This window comes from Triturus cristatus, chromosome 1_1 (genome assembly GCF_964204655.1).
Source record: "Triturus cristatus chromosome 1_1, aTriCri1.1, whole genome shotgun sequence".
NCBI lineage: Eukaryota > Metazoa > Chordata > Amphibia > Caudata > Salamandridae > Triturus > Triturus cristatus.
In genome coordinates, this window is record NC_140579.1 from 872073 (window position 1) to 895422 (window position 23350).

The window sequence follows — 23350 nt, forward strand, 5'->3', positions numbered from 1 at the left end:
CTCCACCTGACCCCGGACTCTGCATCGCACCCCTTACAGGCTCCCTCTGTGCGACCCTTCAGGGAGAATCGCCCTTCATTACTACCTCCACCTGACCCCGGACTCTGCAACGCACTCCCTTACAGGCTCCCTCTGTGCGAGTCTTCAGGGAGAATCCCTCTTCATTACTACCTCCGCCTGATCCCGGGGTCTGCAACGCACTCCCTTACAGGCTCCCTCTGTACGAGCCTTCAGGGAGAATCCCTCTTCATTACTACCTCCACCTGACCCCGGACTCTGCAACGCACTCCTTCCAGGCTCCCTCTGTGCGAGTCTTCAGGGAGAATCCCTCTTCATTACTACCTCCACCTGACCCCGGACTCTGCAACGCACTCCCTTACAGGCTCCCTCTGTGCGAGCCGTCAGGGAGAATCCCTCTTCATTACTACCTCCACCTGACCCCGGACTCTGCAACGCACTCCCTTACAGGCTCCCTCTGTGCGAGCCTTCCCTCTTCATTACTACCTCCACCTGACCCCGGGGTCTGCAACGCACTCCCTTACAGGCTCCCTCTGTACGAGCCTTCAGGGAGAATCCCTCTTCATTACTACCTCCACCTGACCCCAGACTCTGCATCGCACCCCTTACAGGCTGCCTCTGTGCAAGCCTTCATTACTACCTCCACCTAACCCCGGACTCTGCAGCGCGCTCCCTTACAGGCTCCCTCTATGCGAGCCTTCAGGGAGAATCCCTCTTCAACACTAGCCCCACCTGACCCCTTGACTCTGCAGCGCACTCCCTTACAAGGCTCCCTCTGTGCGAGCCTTCAGGAAGAATCCCTCTTCATTACTACCTCCACCTGACCCCGGACTCTGCAACGCACTCCCTTACAGGCTACATCTGTACGAGCCTTAAAAGAGAATCCCTCTTCATTACTACCTCCACCTGACCCCAGACTCTGCATCGCACCCCTTACAGGCTCCCTCTGTGCGAGTCTTCAGGGAGAATCCTTCTTCATTAATACCTCCACCTGACCCTGGACTCTGCAACGCACTCCCTTACAGGCTCCCTCTGTGCGAGCCTTCAGGGAGAATCCCTCTTCATTACTACCTCCACCTGACCCCAGACTCTGCATCGCACTCCCTTACAGGCTCCCTCTGTGCGAGCCTTCAGGGAGAATCCCTCTTCATTACTACCTCCACCTGACTCTGCAACGCACTTCCTTACAGACTCCCTCTGTGCGAGCCTTCAGGGAGAATCCCTCTTCAATACAACCTCCACCTGACCCTGGACTCTGCAACGCACTCCCTTACAGGCTCCCTCTGTGCGAGCCTTCAGGGATACTCCCTCTTCATTACTACCTCCACCTGACCCCAGACTCTGCAACGCAGTCCCTTACAGGCTCCCTCTGTGCGAGCCTTCAGGGAGACTACCTCTTCATTACTACCTCCACCTGACCCCGGACTCTGCAACGCAGTCCCTTACAGGCTCCCTCTGTGCGAGCCTTCCCTCTTCATTACTACCTCCACCTGACCCCGGACTCTGCAACGCACTCCCTTACAGGCTCCCTCTGTGCGAGCCTTCAGGGAGAATCCCTCTTCATTACTACCTCCACCTGACACCGGACTCTGCAGCGCGTCCTTTACAGGTTCCCTCTGTGCGAGCCTTCAGGGAGAATCTCTCTTCATTACTACCTCCACCTGACCCCAGACTCTGCATCGCACCCCTTACAGGCTCCCTCTGTGCGAGCCTTCAGGGAGAATCCCTCTTCATTACTACCTCCACCTAACCCCGGACTCTGCAGCGCGCTCCCTTACAGGCTCCCTCTGTGCGAGCCTTCAGGGAGATTCCCTCTTCATGACTACCTCCACCTGACCCCGGACTCTGCATTGCGCTCCCTTACAGGCTCCCTCTGTGCGAGCCTTCAGGGAGAATCCCTCTTCATTACTACCCCCACCTGACTCTGCAGCGCGCTGCCTTACAGGCTCCCTCTGTGCGAGCCTTCAGGGAGAATCCCTCTTCATTACTACCCCCACCTGACCCCTGACTCTGCATCACACCCCTTACAGGCTCCCTCTATGCGACCCTTCAGGGAGAATCGCCCTTCATTACTACCTCCACCTGACCCCGGACTCTGTAGCACACTCCCTTACAGGTCCCTCTGTACGAGCCTTCAGGGAGAATCCCTCTTCATTACTACCTCCACCTGGCCCCAGACTCTGCATCGCACCCCTTACAGGCTCCCTCTGTGCGAGCCTTCATGGAGAATCCCTCTTCATTACTACCTCCACCTAACCCCGGACTCTGCAGCGCGCTCCCTTACAGGCTCCCTCTGTGCGAGCCTTCAGGGAGAATCCCTCTTCATTACTACCTCCACCTGACCCCAGACTCTGCATCGCACTCCCTTACAGGCTCCCTCTGTGCGAGCCTTCAGGGAGAATCCCTCTTCATTACTACCTCCACCTGACTCTGCAACGCACTCCCTTACAGACTCCCTCTGTGCGAGCCTTCAGGGAGAATCCCTCTTCATTACTACCTCCACCTGACCCTGGACTCTGCAACGCACTCCCTTACAGGCTCCCTCTGTGCGAGCCTTCAGGGATACTCCCTCTTCATTAGTACCTCCACCTGACCCCGGACTCTGCAACGCAGTCCCTTACAGGCTCCCACTGTGCGAGCCTTCAGGGAGACTCCCTCTTCATTACTACCTCCACCTGACCCCGGACTCTGCAACGCAGTCCCTTACAGGCTTCCTCTGTGCGAACCTTCCCTCTTCATTACTACCTCCACCTGACCCCGGACTCTGCAACGCACTCCCTTACAGGCTCCCTCTGTGCGAGCCTTCAGGGAGAATCCCTCTTCATTACTACCTCCACCTGACCCTTGACTCTGCAACGCGCTCCCTTTCTGGCTCTCTCTGTGCGAGCCTTCAGGGATACTCCCTCTTCATTAGTACCTCCACCTGACCCCGGACTCTGCAGCGCGCTCCCTTACAGGCTCCATCTGTGCGAGCCTTCAGGGAGAATCTCTCTTCATTACTACCTCCACCTGACGCCAGACTCTGCAGCGCGCTCCCTTACAGGCTCCCTCTGTGCGAGCCTTCAGGGAGAATCCCTCTTCATTACTACCTCCACCTGACGCCGTACTCTGCAGCGCGCTCCTTTACAGGCTCCCTCTGTGCGAGCCTTCAGGGAGAATCCCTCTTCATTACTACCTCCACCTGACCCCGTACTTTGCAACGCAGTCCCTTACAGGCTCCCTCTGTGCGAGCCTTCAGGGAGACTCCCTCTTCATTACTACCTCCACCTGACCCCGGACTCTGCAACGCAGTCCCTTACAGGCTCCCTCTGTGCGAGCCTTCCCTCTTTATTACTACCTCCACCTGACCCCGGACTCTGCAATGCACTCCCTTACAGGCTCCCTCTGTGCGAGCCTTCCCTCTTCATTACTACCTGCACCTGACCCTGGACTCTGCAACGCGCTCCCTTACAGGCTCCCTCTGTGCGAGCCTTCAGGGAGAATCCCTCTTCATTACTACCTCCACCTGACCCCGGACTCTGCAGCACACTCCCTTACAGGCTCCCTCTGTGCGAGCCTTCAGGGAGAATCCCTCTTCATTACTACCTCCATCTGACCCCGGACTCTGCAGCGCACTCCCTTACAGGTTCCCTCTGTGCGAGCCTTCAGGGAGAATCCCTCTTCATTACTACCTCCACCTGACCCCGAACTCTGCAACCAGTTTGATCCAACTCACCAACTTGGCCAGTAAACACAGACTGTGACCCCTGTCATGAGCTCCCTTCCTTCCTAATCCTAGCTAATGTATACATCAGTACCAACATTGGGAGTTTCCTAAAGAGTACACACATACCTGCTCATAGTGTTGGCATTTGTCCAGTCTGCTGTTTGCCTATAGGCAATCCCACTCTTAGTCTCTGTTTGTTGATGTTCTGCAAACAGTCTCATAGCAGATTACTAGTGTGACTTTAATGCAGACTGTTAGCCACGTAGAAGCTTTCTCTCAGAGCGGCTCGACTACTGGCTTTATATAACATTTCCCAATATTATGATGAGACAAACTAAACTTGTGATCTGTGATTAGAGTTGTGAATAGAAATGTGAATTCCCATGCAGATTCATCCAGTATCAACTGTGTTTCTCTCTAAATATCATATTGCATCAATATGACACATGGACCATTTATACACTATTAACTTGTAACAAAAAAAGTTATACTGTGAAAAAACAAAAAACAAATTTCAAACGTAAATATGCATTGTAAAATATATGTGAAGCTGTGAGGGGGCTCAGAAATAAGGCAAGGCATTCTGTAACTAACCACTGGAGAAATCTTCCACTCTCCCTCATGGGCAGAGGGGACAAGTGTTAGATAATGACACTCCCCAGATTCCTGTATTTGCTTCAGAAAACACCTTAATGGGTGCCAGATTATTCCTTTAATCACCCAGATGCTGAAAGAAGGTGATGTGGCAGTAGAGGAATCTTTTAATGCTTTAGAAAAATTGTGAAGAGTCTAGTCAAAGTTAACTGATCAAGAAAACTATCTGCACTGAAATAACTTAAGGATTCTAGGTTGTCACAAAATGTTATAAAGAAAAATCCCATTTGCTACCTTCTGGGGAACTGACTTAAATGACTCTCTTTGACTGCTAGTACATAAGACGAGAATATAGAGCATGTTACCTAGTACATACAATGTGGAACATGCAGGCCAGATGTACAAAACCTTTTTGCTGTCACAAACACTCCAAATTGCCCATGTACCAAAGCCATTTTAGGAGTTGGTAAAGGTAGAGTTATCTGAAAGGCCATAGTCAAGTGTCTCATTCCCACGCAGCCTTAAACTCACAGTGTAGGAGACCATAAACCTATTGACCCTATTTTCATTAACGTGTACATGATAGAAACGTATATTGCCTCACTCAGGGGTGTAATATCCGCCAAGGATCTACTGCGATATTGTAGTCTTCCCCTTTTATTATCTTGGTGCATCTGAGTTCGATCAGTAGCCTACTCAGATCAGAGAGGACATTTGTTCTCCTATCATTAGGGGCATGAATAGAGCTGCTAAGTGTCACATAGAAGAATGGATATGCAGTTTGCCGAATTCATATCTGCCATTTGGATCTGACCATGACTTACAGATTCTAACTGGTAGGTTCTTATCTACTAAGCTAGCTACACTTCCTTTTCTATGTTGTGTTCTGGTTCCATACAGCACCTTTCCAACCGAGTCTCGCTGCAATTGTGAAGATTCAACTTGGAAGAGATGCGTTTCCTGGAGGAGAGCTATATCCGTTTACTTCGATGCAAGGATCTTTTTCTCTTTAATGTCTTTATTCTGTCTGTTGAATTTTAATAGGAGGATGGCGAGATTCTTATTGTTTATATACTAAAAATGCTAAGCATGAACATCAATAGTTGAGTGCCTTAATTCTGAATAATATATCTAATGAATGAAAGCATTCTAGTAAGAATTTGGAGCATGTTATATTTGAAAGTTGGTTAGAAGAGTAAAAGAGAAGCAACATATTTATACACAGGTACGGTCAAAGTAGATACAACCAGACACAATAAAAAGCCCTGTAACTTTGAATGGCGCGCTAAGTGGAAGCTTAGCTGTACCCAGGAAACGCTCCAGCACTAATTGAGTGAGCCTAGCATGATCGAGTATCATGGATAGGGAGGGAACCATATATATGAGAGCAAAGGCGACTGTTCTGGCAGTGTTTTTGGAGTAAAAGTCAACTAGTTTCTATCCTTCTGAAAACAGTTTGCTTCCATCAATAGGCATCTGGACTTTTCTCGCTCTGCTGAGGTGCCATCTGTATGCCTTCTTGCAGGAACACTATTTTTTTTTAGTCAGCTGTGATTCATAATGTGGGGTATTTTGTTTGTCTAATTTCACATCTTCGAATTCTGTTGAGAAATTCTGTTCTTAGCTGTTGGGACTGGGCCTGTGTCCATGTGCTCTTCTTACATCAGTGTTAGCACTTGTTTTTGCTGTGACGGATCATGATATTCTTTTGTCTTGCATAATGGTGTCATACTTTTTCTGCGATGGACAGAGAGTTAAAGATTGTCTCCTGACAGTGTTAATTTCATAGGAGAAATCTGCTGCAGTCAAGATTCTATGACCCTTATACTGATACTGGCCGTGTGTTTTAACAGCATGAAGTATTGCCTTCCCTTGAAAGTGCCAGAGGCAATGTGACTATTGCCTAGGTAATTCCTGGTGGCCCATACGACTAGAATTGATTCAACGAACTCTCTGAAATTCTAACAGCCCCTCAAATTGGACTGTCATTAAGGTTGACTTTAGGAAATTTGTAAAATTCCCTCCTTCCTCATTTTCTGGAATTCCATATACTTCAATATTATTTTATCTACTGCCATTTTCTAAATCAATTACTTTTTGCTGGAGATTCCACAATTCACTTTCCCAGTTTGGCATCTCCTAAATGCTTCATTCCAAATCAATCCTCCTCTCTGTCTAATCTAGCCTAGTTTTGAGGGAGGCCAGTTCTGTGTGAAAAGCTGTGACTTCTTTGTTGGTATCAGTCTTGGCCTGCTCAACTGTAGTGACACTTTTACAGCTTTAGACTGAGTCAGAATCTAGTTGAGAGCAGAGGAGTACATTTCCATTTCTAGGATACATGGGGTAGCACCAGACCGTCTCCCCGCTCCTGCTTCAGAAAAAAAGAGAGACCTGTATGTTTTCTTCACATATAGATGGAACAGTTTCAGCTGTCCATGCTTTAAAAAACGAATTGTAGTTCAAGTAGATAAAGAATCAAAAATCTGGTGGAGAATATAATCCTGGCCTCATAAACAAAAAAAATGAGGGTGTGTCCATGCACCAGTATTTGTTTAATAATGATCACTACATTTGGTACTGTGGCTTTCCTTTCCCCACGTTCAGCAAATGTGTGGCACTGTACGAGTGTGCTTATGCTAACAGATATGGAGTGACTGATCAAGCCTGTCCCCTCCACTGCTTGAGCGAGCAGACGTGTGAAGTGTTCCTGGAACTGGGAGGCTTTATAACAGATATGAAAGTAAACAATGGCTGTAAATATGGTCCTGCAAACGGTGATTAATGATGTCATCAGGTGGTGCCCAGCCCAATCCAAGATGGCCAAAGCTCTGTGAACCGATCAGCGGCAGCCTCCTCAAACAGATGTCAGGAGTCACAGTTCACACCTCCATCTACTTCACGGCCCGTTTTCACCACACCCAACTGCAGCACTACACCTGTGTGACTCTCCCTCTTAATCTGGTCATCGTCACAGGGGAGCAGAAGCTTGCGGGACACACTCAGACAGCACAGTACAAGCATTTCCCTACCTGCGGCACCCCAAGAGCATGGTAGGCACTGGCGATTACACCTGACAGGAGCACGAGAGGTTATATTCACAATCCCATAGCATCATTGGAGCGTCACTTTATTTGACGCTCCGGTGGTTCTATGTGCTGGCCCATATTTACAAGACCACGAAAAGCCACTTTGTGTGGCTTTACACGGCCTTGTAAATATGGCCCTCTTTCATGCAGTACTCTTCGTCAAAGGGACGTGTCATGGGTGTTGCTGTGGGTGTTCCCATCAACACCAATGGCTTTTTCACACTTCCCCCAGATTTACAAGGATTCGTAAATCTGAGGCAATGCCTTTCCAGGGGAGGGTTTAAAGTGGTGCAACAAAGAGAAATACTTTTATTTCTCCTTGTTTTTTGCTCTATGTGTGCTGCAGAGTGCAAAGTAGCAAAATTCCATTAATGATTGTTGTGGTGCAGGAAGGGGTACCTTCCTGCACCAGAACAATCATCCCTGCAACGCAGGCACCCTTGCACCATGGTGTAAGGGTGCCTTGTTGGTGCATGGCTGCTGTTTCAGCTTCGGCGCAGGGGAGGGCACAGGGGTGTGCCGTATTATTGTAAATGCTGCGCATCCCTGTGTTTTTTGAAATGACACAACTCGACACAGCAAAATTATTCGTGCGCTGCGCCATTTCATTGTAAATATGCCTCCAGGTCCTCAGCCCTTTAAGTAGAGTGCGCCAAGTCAGCAAGTATGGCTCTCATTCTTGCTGACAACAATCAGAAGTTGATCCCCTCAAAGCACGTTGATGCATGGCAGGTCTAATACTGTTTCCTAGCAATACAAGCTGGGGTGGGATCCCCATTTAAGGCCAGAATAGGGCCCGGCCACACTGACATAAAGAGCGTTCCCATCTTATTTTGAGGCTAAGCTACACCTCACCAAACCCCCCAGAAGGTTAGTTTATAAACTTAGTTGCCTATGAGAAGCACTGGAGGTAAGCATTGTTATTTCATAAAATCCTCTGTTGATGGAACAAGAAACTTTGTGGGGGATGTAACTTTTTAAACTGTGTTGAGTTGTTCTCTAACCCAAAAACATGTTATGCACTTTTGAGAGATCAGGTTATGGTCCCCCCATTTTGGAAGCTTAAAGTATACAAGATGGCCGCACGGCATTGAAGCTCCGCCAGCCTTTCCAGCTACACTACTAATATCCCCCATTGAAATGGGGCGGATCGCCATGAGATTACCACCATGAGACCTGTGAGCGCTTCTTGAGCCCAGTTATCCTCGCTGCTTGCAGATCGGAGCCTCAGTGATCGCGATCTCCGATGTTCAAGGCGGCGAGAGCGATCCACAAAATGGCGGCAGCGCCGGCTTGGCGCACCCGAGACCCGTGAGTGGAGCGCGAGCCCTGTATCTCCATTGAGCTGTGGCAATGGGGCGGAGAGGCGGTGAGTGCGCTGGGCGCGGGGCTTAATCATCCACCGCTTTCATTGCATTGCCCTGAGCCCGGAGTACGCGACGGTCTGATTGACCGTTCGCGCATCGGAAAGTGAGCATCCCCGTAGCATACTGAGCCCCGCGGGGACAGGGCATGCGTGGTCTTCACAGTTGTGGCCCCCGGGCCATAGTGGGCTCACAGTGCAAGATCTGCAGAGTAATGCCACAGCCCGTGCCCTGCTGCCCCCCCTCCCCCTGTTTCTATCGCTGCCAGCAGCTTGCGTGACCGCCATGCTGATTCTCCATCGCGGCCTTGTCGCCTACACCTAGGGATCTGCGCAGTTTGCTACCCTGTACACGTAGGCCCGGCCTCGCCGTAACTGCTGCCTCCTCTTTCCCTAAGAAACCGTTACGCTCTCCAGCTTGACCTCAACTGCAACCGCTTCCACAGTTGTCGCCTGTACCTGCTAGCCTGCCAGGCTATTGCTCTCCACACTGTCCTTCTGTACTCTCGCCACTCCCCACAGTTACTGGACTTTCTCACGCACCCGGCCTGCACTGCCCACCCTCTGGACGACACATAGCGCTTCCCACCTCCTTGGTCTTCGATCCATTCCGTTGGGTGTGTGCCCTGACACCTGCCTTCCACTTGAGTCCATCCACTTGTTACCTACCAATTGTGCTAGGGAGCTGCATGGGCCGCAAAGACCCGAAGCAGAGGACTCTCCCTTTTGAGAAAGTTGCGGAGACGGCCCCTGAGAACAGTTCCGACATGGCGGAGGGCAGACAAGAAGCGATGCGCCTCGATGACCCCATGGGACAGGTTGGCTTGCTGCTACAAGAGATAAGAGAAGGATTCAAGTCTCTAGATGGTTGGTTTGACACTCTAGACAAGAATCTTGCTGATCTCGGCGCTAAAATTCAGGTGCATGACTGACGCCTTGATGTTGCAGAAGCCCGCATATCCGACATCGAAGACAGCACGGTGCAGTCCCCCAAACGGCTTGAAAGGTTAGAACGTATACTTAAAGACGTGGAAATTAAGAACGAAGACCTGGAGGTGCACAGTCGACGGAACAACGTTCGCATTTTGGGAGTGCCTGAGGCGACCGCCACAGGCCGTATGGACGTCTTTGTTGGACACTTCTGACTGATATGTTTGGGAGGGACTCTTTCACCCCTGGCTTCATGGTGGAGCGCATCCACCGTACGCTGGGCCCCCGACCCAACCCAGGATGCCCACCAAGACCCATCATTGCACGGATCATGTACTTTAGGGACCGAGACACTGTGCCTTTCTTGCGAATGTGGAGACACCACCTGGCAGGGGTCAAAACTGTCACTATATCCGGACTTCACCATCATGGTCCAGGAGGCCCGCCGCAAGTTCAATGGTGCCAAGGCCGCATTCAGGAACCTCGACCTAAAGTATAGCATGCTATATCCAGCACAACTACGCGTGAAGGTCAGCAGCAGGGCCCGCATCTTTGACAACCCCACTGAGTTTCAGGAATTCTGTTGCACATACAAAAACAACACTAAGATGGTCGCAGATAGCACTGGACCTCCTCCCTCACAATGCGTTTCGGAGGCCAGTATGGAACTTTTCTCTGGGACTGGACTTGGCTGATCTTAACCGGATACTTTTCTTTCTACCGACTCCTGAGAACTCTGGGATATTGCATTTCACTACTCACTGTTCCATAGCGCTGGTTGACTGTCGTGGCGTTTCCACCACCAGTTGGTGTACACCATGGTTTTGCTTTCTAGCTTACGAATGTGCCTTTTTTGGGCTTTTTGCATTTTCTTGTTGCCTTGATTGGTACTTTTGACATATTTGGAAATATTGGTTGTGCCTTACTTGTCAGGTTGTAAGGTTGGGTGGTGGGCGGGGGACGATTGCTATTGTTGAATCACGTTTGGTTGCTCATATGTTTGATCACAGTCAAAATCCGCATAGAAATACTGCGCAATACTTTTTTCATCCTAGTTACGACCCCTCCATGACCCAGCTAGGTAGCGTTAGTGGAACCTCCAACCTATTTTTGATGTCATGGAACATGCGGGGCCTTAATGATAACCGCAAAAAGCTCCATGTCTTACATTATTTACTGTGCCACAAAAATGATATTGCCTTTCTGCATGAGATGCACTTGCCCACGTCTGACCCCGCCCGCTTTGCTTTCAGTTGGGGCGCGCACAGATATTTTACTAATTTCAGCAACTACGCTAGGGTCCCATTCAACCCCCGCACGATTATATGTGACAGGGAGGGCAGATATACCATTGTGGTTGGGTCATTGATGGGGCACGTGGTGGCACTGGCGTGCGTATATGGCCTGAACGCTGATTTCCCTGACTTTTTTCATTCTCTGCTCCTTCAGCTCCTAAAACTGGGACCTATGGCTTTTCTAGTAGGAGGGGACTTCAACATTATTCCTGACCTGACCCGGGATAGCACCTCCATTGCTTCTGATTCCAAGCCCCGCGCTCGCTGTGCGCTTATGTACTTATGCGAACAATTATCTCTGCTTGACATATAGCACACACGCAATCCAACCCTCATGAAATACACTCATTACACAGGTTATCACAACACCTGGACCAGAATTGACTATTGGTTGCTGTCCCCAGGCATCTCCAGTTGTTGCCACTCGATTCAGACTCTCCCGAGGACATATTCAGTTCACTCCCCTGTGATACGGTTTCTGAAGGTTCCCCGCCCGAGAGGGTTCGAAAGGCACTGGCGCTTCCCGAGCCGTGCACTACAGGATGACCTGTTTCAACATGAAATTCGGGAAGCAATTGAAGATTACTTTACCATCAATACTAACTCTGTAGACACAATGGCTGTTTTTTGGGAAGGATTCAAAGCATATATACGGGGTGTGTGTATTTCCAAACATGCTGGGGTACACTGTCGCGATTAGAACGCGAGGTAGCTGACTTGGACGCCATCCTGGCACGAACACGCAGCCTAGACACTGAACAGACCCGAGTAGCCCTGCTCGCAGATTATAGAGACACTGCAGAATGTGAGATTCTTTTCATTGGCCAATATCAAACTGCAAAACAGTATGGAGAGGGCGAGCAGCGGGGGAGGGTGCTAGCACAGATGCTCCGATCCCCATTCAGCAAAGCCTGTGTCACCGAGTTACAGATGTCCACAGGCCAGCTATTTACCGGCGCCACAGAAATTTGCGACAAATTTCTGTCCTACTTTACAACTTTGTACACCTCCAGAATAGGGAACGATCACACTGCCCTGGAATCCTACCTGTCAGAGATAGTGTTAGTCTACCTTGAGAAAGATATGCAGGACTTCCTAGCGGAACCCATCTCCGAAAATGATGTATTGGGGGCCATTGACTACCTACGGTCATCCTCTGCCCCTGGGCTGGACGGGTTCACGGGTGACTTTTACAAGGCCTATAAAGACTTATTGGTGCCACAACTTATAGAGGTATATACCATGGCCCTCGAGAGACAAATCCTACCTCTCACTCTTCACGAAGCGGTCATAATCCTTCTCCCAAAACCTGGCAAAGACCCACAGTTCTGTGGCTCCTGTCGTTATTAAATTTAGACTACAAAATCCTTGCTAAAATTATTGCTGGACATCTATCTCAATTAATGGAATTCATCATCTCCCCTGCCCAATCTGGCTTTGTTCTCCGCCGTTCCACATCATTGAACCTCAGAACTCTCTTTTCCGTACTACACAGGATAAATCTGGAAACACCAGCGGCTGCTATTCTACTTGACATGGAAAAGGCTTTCGATTCTCTGGAGTGGCCCTTTTTCATGTCAATCATCTGCCGTATGGGAATGCCTATAGGTTTCATTGCTACCGCCTCTGGTAAAACGGCATCATACTCTCCCGACCTTTTTCACTGTCGCGGGGCACACGACAAGGCTGCCCGTTGTCGCCCTTTCTATTCATTCTTGCTATGGACCCACTTATTGGTCATTTTCGAGAAAACCATCTTCGGAGAGGCTTGCAATTTAATACAGGCCCCCTGCCAGTCTCACTTTACGCAGACGACACCATCCTCTATGTTCGTGAGCCACGTGTCAAGCTAGATCCCCTCATACGAGAGATACTCCGGTTTGGCCAGCACTCTGGCCTGGGCATCAACTGGCACAAGTCCGTGATTGTTCCTCTAATGCGCAGCACGACCCCCTGGGAACTGGAGTTCCCACTGGAATGGTGTACAGATTTGGTTAAATATTTGGAAATACACATACACTTAGAAACAGAGTTGATTGTGCGCCTCAATTATGGGCAGGCTATCGCCACCCTGGAGACACAAATTGACAGGTGGCTGAAGTTGCAATTATCTATGGCAGGCAGGGTAGCCATAATCAAGATGGTTGTCCTCCCCAAATTCCTATACCTTTTCAACAATATTCCCTTACCCCTTCCAAACAGTTTTTTTTCAACATTCAGATCACACTTGATACGGTTGGTCTGGAGCGATAAACTGGCACGAGTACACTGGTAAGTACTCACTCTTCCTTAAGACAGAGGCGGCTAAGGGTTCCCTGGTCTCCATTTATATTATCTAGTAGCTCAGTGTAGCTATGCTTATGCTTGGTACCACCCAGACGCTAGGATCCCGTCCCTTTAGCCAGAATCCGACCTTGTCCTCCCCGAACAATTGTCTACAGTCCTCTCCAAGGGCCTCCCTAGAGACCCTAACGATATTCAGTCTCAACAACAAGCTGGGTTTGGGAAAGCTACGTGTGTCACAAACACGGCCACTCTATATTCAACAGCCCTACCACTCCCTAATTCACGATGGCTACCAATGTCGGGTGAGCGAGTCGTACAACGCACCTTAACCAAATTCGCCATCGCAAAAACGGATAACTTCTTCCCAGATGTCCACACCTTTGCGGTGAGTGATGACAACGCCACATTCATGGACCGGTTTGTGCTCGGGCAAATTCAATCAGCAATGCGCGCCGCATTACCCAGCTTTCCCCTGGAACCAGAATCGTTTGCCCCATTATCATTAGTTACTGAAAGCGAACTGGGTGTCCACTTCATCTCCAAATTATACAAAGCTTGTGCGAGACTCATCCCGTCAATGATGACAAAATCCGAAGGGACTGGGAAGGGGATTTGGGCAGCCCCATAATCAACGACCAGTGGACTGCCTGCTGCGCAGTCACGAAAGATGTATCCCTCAACAGCAGACACAAACTACTTCACTTTAAGTTCCTGCACAGAGTTTACGTCACACCTGCCAGAGTCCACAGGCTGGACCCTTCCAGACCCCATTGCTGCCGCAAATGCGAGTCCCCCCCAAGCAGACTTCGCACACCTAGCATGGACCTGTCCTCGCTTACAACCATATTGGGGAGCGGTACACAAACCACTGGGCGACATTTTCAACTCACCAATTGACCCCATGCCTGAAATCACTCTCTTGGGCTACGTGGCCAACTTTCCTAAAAAGGTTCAGAAATTTGTGGCTCTTAGTCTTTTATTGGCCAAGAGAGAGGTGGCTATACACTGGGGCTGAAGGACAGTACCTACAGTTCGGAGCTGGTTGGGCAGCTTGGCTTCCTGTAACACGAATAGCGATATGTACTCCACAACAGTTCCGTCTTCGTCACGTCCCAGAGACAAAAGGGATTAATTCAGATCATACCTCACATCGCGACAGCAAGACTCAGTCTCACAGCTACAGCAAGGCATAGTTCCCACCGTGGTTGGTTAATGGGACGCTAACCCGCAACTTGTAGACTGTAATGTCTGTCTCATAGCCTTTTAGAGCGCTCCCTCCTATGAATTTACAGCTCTTATGTACCGGGTTCTCGACTGTGGCAATCACACAATATAATGAGATGTTACACTTTTTAAATCTAAGGACTGCTGAGTAGTAAGCAATATGTTGACCCTGGATGCGTCCACTTGGTAGGTGATATTGGACACTTGGAGATTTATAACTGTGCAAGCTTCTTTATTTTTTTACGTATTACTTACGACTGTGTATACTAATGCATATGATATTGTCTTTGTGACAAAATATTAAATAAAGTTAAAAAAAAAAAGGTATACAAGGAAAATGATAAAACAATTTAAGTTGTCTGCTCTACTGGCCTCAGGAGTAAATGTAGCTCAGCGCATCGTGTTCTGAATCAAATGAGGTTTTCAAATTTGCTTGTATTAATTTATATCCTATCTTTTTAAAAAATGGTTGCTTAATTAGTTCGATCGCTTTTAGGAAGAATGGAACACATGGCTGTTGCTCTAAGAATTCAAATTTTACTGGCATTTTACCTTCTTATTGAAAGGGTTTTATACATTTTTGTAGAGCATCAGCTCCTTAAAACAGAAATAAATAATATAAAGTACGTCTCTTTTATGATACAAAATGTTTGGATAGTATTGAGAAGGAGATTTATCAATTTTTGGAACTTCAAATTAGTTTAAAAAAATTGACCTCTTATCTTCTGGATTCTTCAGATAATCATTAGCTTGAGATGAGGTGATCTCACTTAGAAAATATGTTTTTAGAATTTGGGAACCCTTAAGAAGCAACTTAAGTTGTAGGAGTGTTAATTTGCTTTGTTTCAGATACCTGTGGATGTGTAAGCACCGGCTATTGCTCAGCAAAAGGTCTTAGGGTAGCATTATGTGAAGACAATGCTTTGAAGCAGAAGAATAGTTGGATTAACTTTGTTATGATGCAGCCCATCAACAGTGCCAGAGGAGGACTGGAAAACAGAGAATGTAAAGCACAGAATGACACTGTCATGAGCTCAAATGAGATGAGATGAATAAAGATTTATGGTACGCTCCCTAATCCCTCCCTATTTGCAGCTCGCAGATGAAGCCAGACCTGAGATGGGACACGTACAAACTTTCAATTAACCTGTTGTAACGCTGTTCCAGCGACTTCATCGCTTCTGCAAAGCTAGGGAAGGGACACCTGTAGTGCTGCTGGGCTTAGGAAAGTAAGCTGGAAAGAAGAGTGTATGCATCCATGTGTACATGTGTATGTGTTTGAGTATACATATGCATGTAAGTGGACATGTCTGCATGTGGGTACTTGTAAGAGGTAGTGGTTATGGTAATGAGGACTGGATGATGTTACCAGGTGATGGCTACTGGTGCTACCCTCGCATGGCTTCTTGTAGACATCCTTCATAACAATGTGGTCATCCCTGGCACATCAATGATCCATTTGTGCAACACTGACGGCATTTGTCGCCACTTTCTGGCTATTATTAACATAGTAATGGGCCATCCACGATACATTGCGACATTCAAGCTATTTCTGGCATGATGATAGCTCACCTTTGACACACTGTGGACATTCATGACATTATTCATTCTGGCTCTAGAAAAAGAGGCCAATAGCATAATATGGGCATTTATGATGGAGTTCTGCCAATCTCTGGAATAATGTGGCCCAATCTGTGATATTTTGTGATCATCCTTGACAACATACAGCATATTCCTGCCATAATAGTGGCCAACCAATGCCATATTCTGGGTGTTCCTGGGCCTCGGAATATTCTTCATGTCTCTGTTATAATAGTGGCCGATTGTTGACATAGTGTGAGCTTTATTATTATTATTGATAGGTCATTCTGGCTCTTCCTGGCATCACTGCGGCCCATTCTGAACATATTGTGACCATTCCCGAAAACATTCATGCTATCCTTGACTTAACCGTGGGATAACCCTAGCACATACTGGCAGTGGCTATGCCAGGCATCATGATGGCATATTTAAGACTTATTTTGAGCATACTTGGCAAACATTTTGCTATACCCGGTGTAACTGGGGTACTGCGGACAATCTATAAATCATTCAGGCAATCCCTGGCACAAAAGGGCCCCATCCTAGACATGTTGTTGGCATTCCTGAAGATGCCCTCACTATTCCTGCCATTATACGGACTCATGCTTTCAAATTCTGGGCATGATTGATAACATTCTAGTTATTAATGGCACAACACTGGCTGATACTTGATATGTGTGTTGTTTTTAAATGACATTTTGTTTATCATTTCATTTGCATAGGAGTGGGCTGTGCGTCATATATTGTGGACATTCTTAAAAGAAATGTTGTTTCAGAAATATTGCACCCCTGTACTCTTACACCACTGGGGTTTGATGGAAACCACAGGCCGTCTGCCTGTAAAATGTAATTGGTATAGGTATGGATGTCCACCCCTAAAATTGCCATCATTAATAGCATTCCATAACTAAGATTCAATGCAAATCTTTGACTGGAGGCAGAGATAATGTTTCCTTCATGTACTTTTTTGTGGTCAAAAGAGTGGACACTGTCCCGACCTCTGTATGTAATCTGGTCATTTTTGAGAAATCTACTTTGAAGAGGCACAGTTTATTTACATTTATTCTATCCAGGGTGGATATAGGGTTTTGTTTGCTTTGATCTATTATTATTTGTTTGTAGAGTATTGTTGTTGGCACTCCCAGCCCCTCATTCCATTACATTTGTTTCCTTATCTTCTCTTTGTTTTACCCTTCTCTTGATTTGATCACATGCTAAGAAAAACAATGATCTTTGCTAATATTTACTTATTGCTTTTTCAATTTATAGAAATTCTCCTCGATGACTGTAAAACTACTGTGAACTGTATGTTATGCAGTCTATTTACTTACTGTGTTTGCTCTTTCGTGTTACTGAAACTTATGTTTGTTGTGTCATCTGTCAAATAACAATGACCAAATGGTGGTAGCTTGTTGGGTGGTGGTGTCGTCTTAAGTCACCGCCAACTTACCACTCATAAACTATTTTTTCACTTTCTTAGAACTGTTAGAAAAGCAGGAGAAGAAACCTAGGAGTGTTAAAACTGGTAGATACCTTTGGGGAGTTGGAAAAGGATCTTAGAACCCTACTGAGCTTTATAGGTTTTTAAGCATAGATGAGACAACGCTGTTTAACTGCCTATGCAAGGCATCATTTTCCCACCTTCCTTCCTTGACAATGACCATATTGATGCTTCTATTGCTACAATAGCACCGCCATGGTGGTGGCACCATAGGACATGTCCCAACAGCACCCCGCCGTAGATTAGAATTCAGTGGTCCTGCATGTTCTGATGGTGGTTGTGGAAGACTTATGCTTGATAGTTACAACTAAATCAAAAAAGTGATGGATATGAAATTAGATTCATACACTGCTCAACTTTAGTCATAAAAGAGCTTGTGGCAACCCAGACTACTTGTCATGCCCACTTCAAATCAGAAACTTCCAGAAAGAACGTAAAAGAATCTGTGCCAGCCGGTGAGCACTTCCCCTACTGTCAGGATTCAATTCACGGATGAACTCCCCAAAACATATAGCCGACACTCAGAACCAACGACCTGTTCCAACCGATGTACCGCATAATAATACATCAGTTAGGAACACGGGAAGAATTAGGGGTCGGATAAGACACTGCTTCAGAAAAGCACTGACAGCAGCCTCAGGTCACCTAAGAACCACTGCTTGGCGCTGTTGACATAACATAAAGACAAAGAATAAGCAAACAAGAAACAACAGTCAAGAGCTGTGTGTGATCAACCAAGAAGTGCCTTGAATAACCCCAGCCCTACCAGGATACAGCCTTGGAGATGAAGATGCCAAAGTGTGGAGAAGAGTCCTGCCAAGTTTGAATAATACACACAAGAATTGTAAACAGTTCAGATGGTTGTACATGAAATCAAGACACCATTACACAAATGGAATAAGAGTGCACACAATACAAAATTCTTATGTACAGTACATCCAGTCACACAGGACATAAACGTGATACAAAAATTGTGTGTGTATATATATGTTTAGGATGAATGGTTTTCATATTCAAAGTTTATGTGAAATTAACCTCCATTATACTCACACATTTGAAGCTCAGACATTAGGGGCCTCATTTATGAGCACTTTTGCGACGCTGATACGTCACTTTTTTGACCCAGTAGCGCAATGTGCCCCGGCATATTTACAAGGCCTCCTAAAGCCACTTTACATGGCTTATTAAGGGCTTGTAAATATGTGCCCGTTTCAGGTACAACACCGCGTGAAAGGAGCGTTGCATGGGTGTTGCTGCGGGTGTTCCCACGCAACATCCATGGATTCTGAAGCATTCCCAAATTTAGGAGAAATAATAAACCTGGGAATACGTCAGAATCTAACGCCACCCCGTTGGTGGTGTGAGGGAGGCGCAGCGAGGATAAATGTTTTCATTTCTCCTTTTTTTTCCTTTTCTATTTGTGCTGCATTCTTCAGCACACATAGAAAGAAGAAATCGCCTGTATTGGTTGATTTTGTAGAGGAAGGTGCACCTTCCTGCACACAATCAGCCCCGCAACCCAGGCACCCTTGCACTATGGTGCAAGGAGGTCTGCATTGGCGCATGGCAGTGCGACAGTGAAGGGGAAAAGGACAGGAATGCAAAGTATTTCATAGATATTGCGCATTCCGGCCCTTTTGTTTTGATGTAGGGCAGCGCAGCAAGATTCCTTGCAGCACCGCCCTACGTCAAAACGTCATAGATGAGGCCTTGGTCTTACGCATATTAGTTCAATGGAATGAATGGACAATGGGATGATTCAAATAGAACATAACGATTCTTGGAGGCGAATACATAGCAAAAACAGGAGTAAAAACAATAAAGTGTGTGGAGAACTATGAATCTGCAGGCAAGCTGGTGGCTGAGTCAATTTGTAACAGTGGATATTCAAAGATTTTGTCATGACAACTAATAATAATGTCTGCTATCATGACTCAATATGTTTCTAAGAATGTAAATACACAAAATATTGAAATTGGATTGTAGATTGCACTAACGTTCAAGAAATGTATTAACATCGCTGATTCAATGCTATTCTAATGGAATGATTAGAAACTTGCTGCAGATTATGTATTTGAGCGCGTAGTATAGGTTGAATTCGAAAATGGATACTGACAAACTCCAGTATTGTGATAATGTTAGTGTTCTAGTTGTTAGGGGGTCATGGAAAGTAAGGAAGGACATGAATTCAACGTATAAAAAACATGAGCCACGATGATTCCAGGACAGGCTCAGTTGACGTCACCTTGCCGAAACACGTTGACCATAATTGTCCTTGCATGTGCCCTTGATTTTTTTATTTTGATGGAATAAATTCCTTGAGGAGTTTGCAGCATGGATATATATATATATATATATATATATATATATATATATATATATATATATATATATATATTATCTACTGGCGGTCGCCAGTAGATAGTTATAGTTAGGATCGTGTTTCCATAGGAAATCCGCAACATTCTATTTTGAATAACTTTGGCGCCGATTGACGAATCCACGCGAAATTTTCAAAATAGGTGGGGCGCTCCGCTCCACTCCTTCCCTGAAAGTCTCGAGGGGATTCGTCAAGCGGGGGCTGAGAAAAAGGGGGGTCCCAAAATGCGTTTTCCCCATGCATTTTTCCATAGGACCTTTAGTCCAAGCTACAGCCCGAACGGCTGAACAGAATTACTTGAAATTTGGCAGAGAGGTAGTCCTCAGGTCAGGGATGTGCCTTTTGCAGGTCTGGTGTAAATCTGTTCAGTATTTCCTGAGAAAATAGCAGTTAAATCAATATATATATCTGTAAGTGCGCACCGTGCGCGTACGGTAAGCATACCGTACGCGCACGGTGACGTGCGCGAGCGCAATTCTGATTGCTTGTTAGATGTCAGTAAACATTCGAATCGGCCGAAATCAGGAAGTGTCGGCCGCCATTTTGTCTCTCGCAGTCTGAGGCAATGAAAAACAAAGGGGGAAAACGTGAGAAGGGGGCAGGATGGACAGGTCCTGACCCCCTAGCCTTTGTCAGGGGGTCACTGAAGGTCCCCCAAGGGCGAAATAAAAAATATTTTTTTTGCGACAAATCGCAGGGTGCGTGCACCGTACGCGCACGGCACGAACAGCGCGAAGCGCACCGTGCGCGTACGGTGCGCGCACGGTGAAAAACCTGAAAAAAAATATATATTAATAAATACATAACTTAGCATTTAAAAAAAACGTACAAATTCACTTAAAAAACCATAGGTTTCACACACGTTATAGTTAGGAATTAGCATTTAAAAAACCTTGCAAATTCACTTAAAAAACCATAGGTTTCACACATGTTATAGTTAGCTGGACATTTCACTCATGAAAAACCATTGAAATTCCCCCGTTATAGTTAGTTCAGATAACTATAACTCGCGCGACCGCCACTCTATCACAAGGATGAGGTCATCAGTGATGTCATGAGTGATGCCACTGACCATGTCATGAGTGATGTAATATGTGACGTCATGAGCAGTGGATTGCGGACGTGCGAGTTATAGTTATCTGAACTAACTATAACGGGGGAATTTCAATGGTTTTTCACGAGTGAAATGTCCAGCTAACTATAACATGTGTGAAACCTATGGTTTTTTAAGTGAATAAGAAATATATGTGCCAATACCTTCTTTGATAATATCAAATAATCTAAAAATATAGTATACACATGAATGCTTCCTTTCTCACAAAAAGAAGGTATTGGCACATATATTTCTTGTATGTGTTTATATATATATTCACTGAAAAAACCATAGGTTTCACACATGTTATAGTTAGCGGAAATTTTACTGATAAAAAACCAATGAAATTGCCCCGTTATAGTTAGTGCTGGCAACTATAACTCACGCGACCGCAATCCTCTGCTGATGCTAATACTGTATTTAGACACTTATTTGCCCATGTCTTCTTCCATACATTTTTAGCTATACATATATTACAAATATTTTTTTTTCATAAAGACACATATGTCATCAGCAGAAGATTGCGGTCGCGTGATTTATAGTTGCCAGCACTAACTATAACGGGGCAATTTCATTGGTTTTTTATCAGTAAAATTTCCGCTAACTATAACATGTGTGAAACCTATGGTTTTTTCAGTGAATTTGCAAGGTTTTTTAAATGCTAATTCCTAACTATAACGTGTGTGAAACCTATGGTTTTTTCAGTGAATTTGTACGGTTTTTTAAATGCTAAGTGACTTTACGCCATTCGTGGCGTGCGCGCCCACTTAACGCAGTTCGTTCCGTGCGCGCACGGTGCGCTTCGCGCACCGTGCGCGCACAGTGAGCACGCGGTGCGCTTCGCGCACCCACTTTACGCAGTTAGTGCCGTGCCCACGTTACGCTAGATGGGCCATGTACGCACGATGCGCTTCGCGCACCGTGCGCACATGGAGGACATATTATGCGCTTCTTTGTGATAGGTAATCTGTTGAAATTTTTTGGGAAATTTCTGTGCTCTGATAAGCCATGAACAAATGGTGGCCTTCGGCCACCATTTGCACAAGGGGTGGAGAAAGTGTGAATAGTGTTTTTTTTATTTTTATTTTTTTACCGTACGCTTACGGTAAGCGTACGGTAAGCGTACCCCGCGAAATTGCCGAAAAAATAATAATGCCGTTTTTGCTCTTGGGGGATGTTTGGGGACTCCCTCAACATGACTATGTGAGAGGGAGTTGTCAAAACATCCCCGTAACATGTTTTTGGCCATCATGTTTGATACATAACACTCAGTGCGGTAGACAAAATGGCGGACGCCGCTTCCTGGTTTCTGCCGATTCGAATGTTTACTAAGATCTAAGAGCCAATCAGAATCGCGCTCGCGCACGCCACCGTACGCTTACCGTAAGCGTACGGTAAGCGTACCGTAAGCGGGCTCAGATATATATATTGATTTAAAGGCTATTTTCTCAGAATCTACTGAACAGATTTACACCAAACCTACAAAAGGCACTTCCTTGACCTAGGGACTACCTCTCTGCCAAATTTCTAGTAATTCTGTTCAGCCGTTCGGGCTGTAGCTCGTTCTAAAGGTCCTATGGAAAAATGCATTGGAAAAACGCGTTTTGGGACCCCCCTTTTATCTCAGCCCCCGCTTGACGAATCCCCCCGAGACTTTCAGGGTAGGAGCGGAGCGTAGCGCCCCACCTATTTTGAGAAATTCGCGAGGATTCGTCGACCGGCGCCAAAGTTATTCAAAATAGAATGTTGAGGTTTTCCTATGGAAACGTGGTCCTAACTATAACTACCTACTGGCGACCGCCAGTAGGTAATGTGTATACATATACATATATCTCCATGCTGCAAATTCCTCAAGGAATTCATGAATTTTTTGATAAGCAACTACAGGTAGATAATTGGAAAGATTTTCCTGACTGTGATTCATGATAGGGGATGAATCAGGGAAATTGTAAGTAAGTGCCAGTGTGATTCAGGAGAGCAGATAAATATCCAATGGACTTTCTCAAAATGGCTCCCCGTTATTCCTTATCACCATATATTGCCCCTGGTAGATGAGCCAATGCAGTTAACGAAATAGAGGTCTTTTTAAATTCAGGAACAGGAGAAATAAGGGGGAACAAAGGTGGAGAATAGTTGGAGAATAATGAGGTGTGCCAGTAGAACAGGGAACCAGGAAGGGAAGAAAATAATAAAGTGTGGAGACAAGGCCAGATGATATACTGGTTTAGAAGCGTAGAAAGCTGAAATAGCTGGTGAATGTTGCCAGGCCCCTATACAATCTTGGGGAATCTTT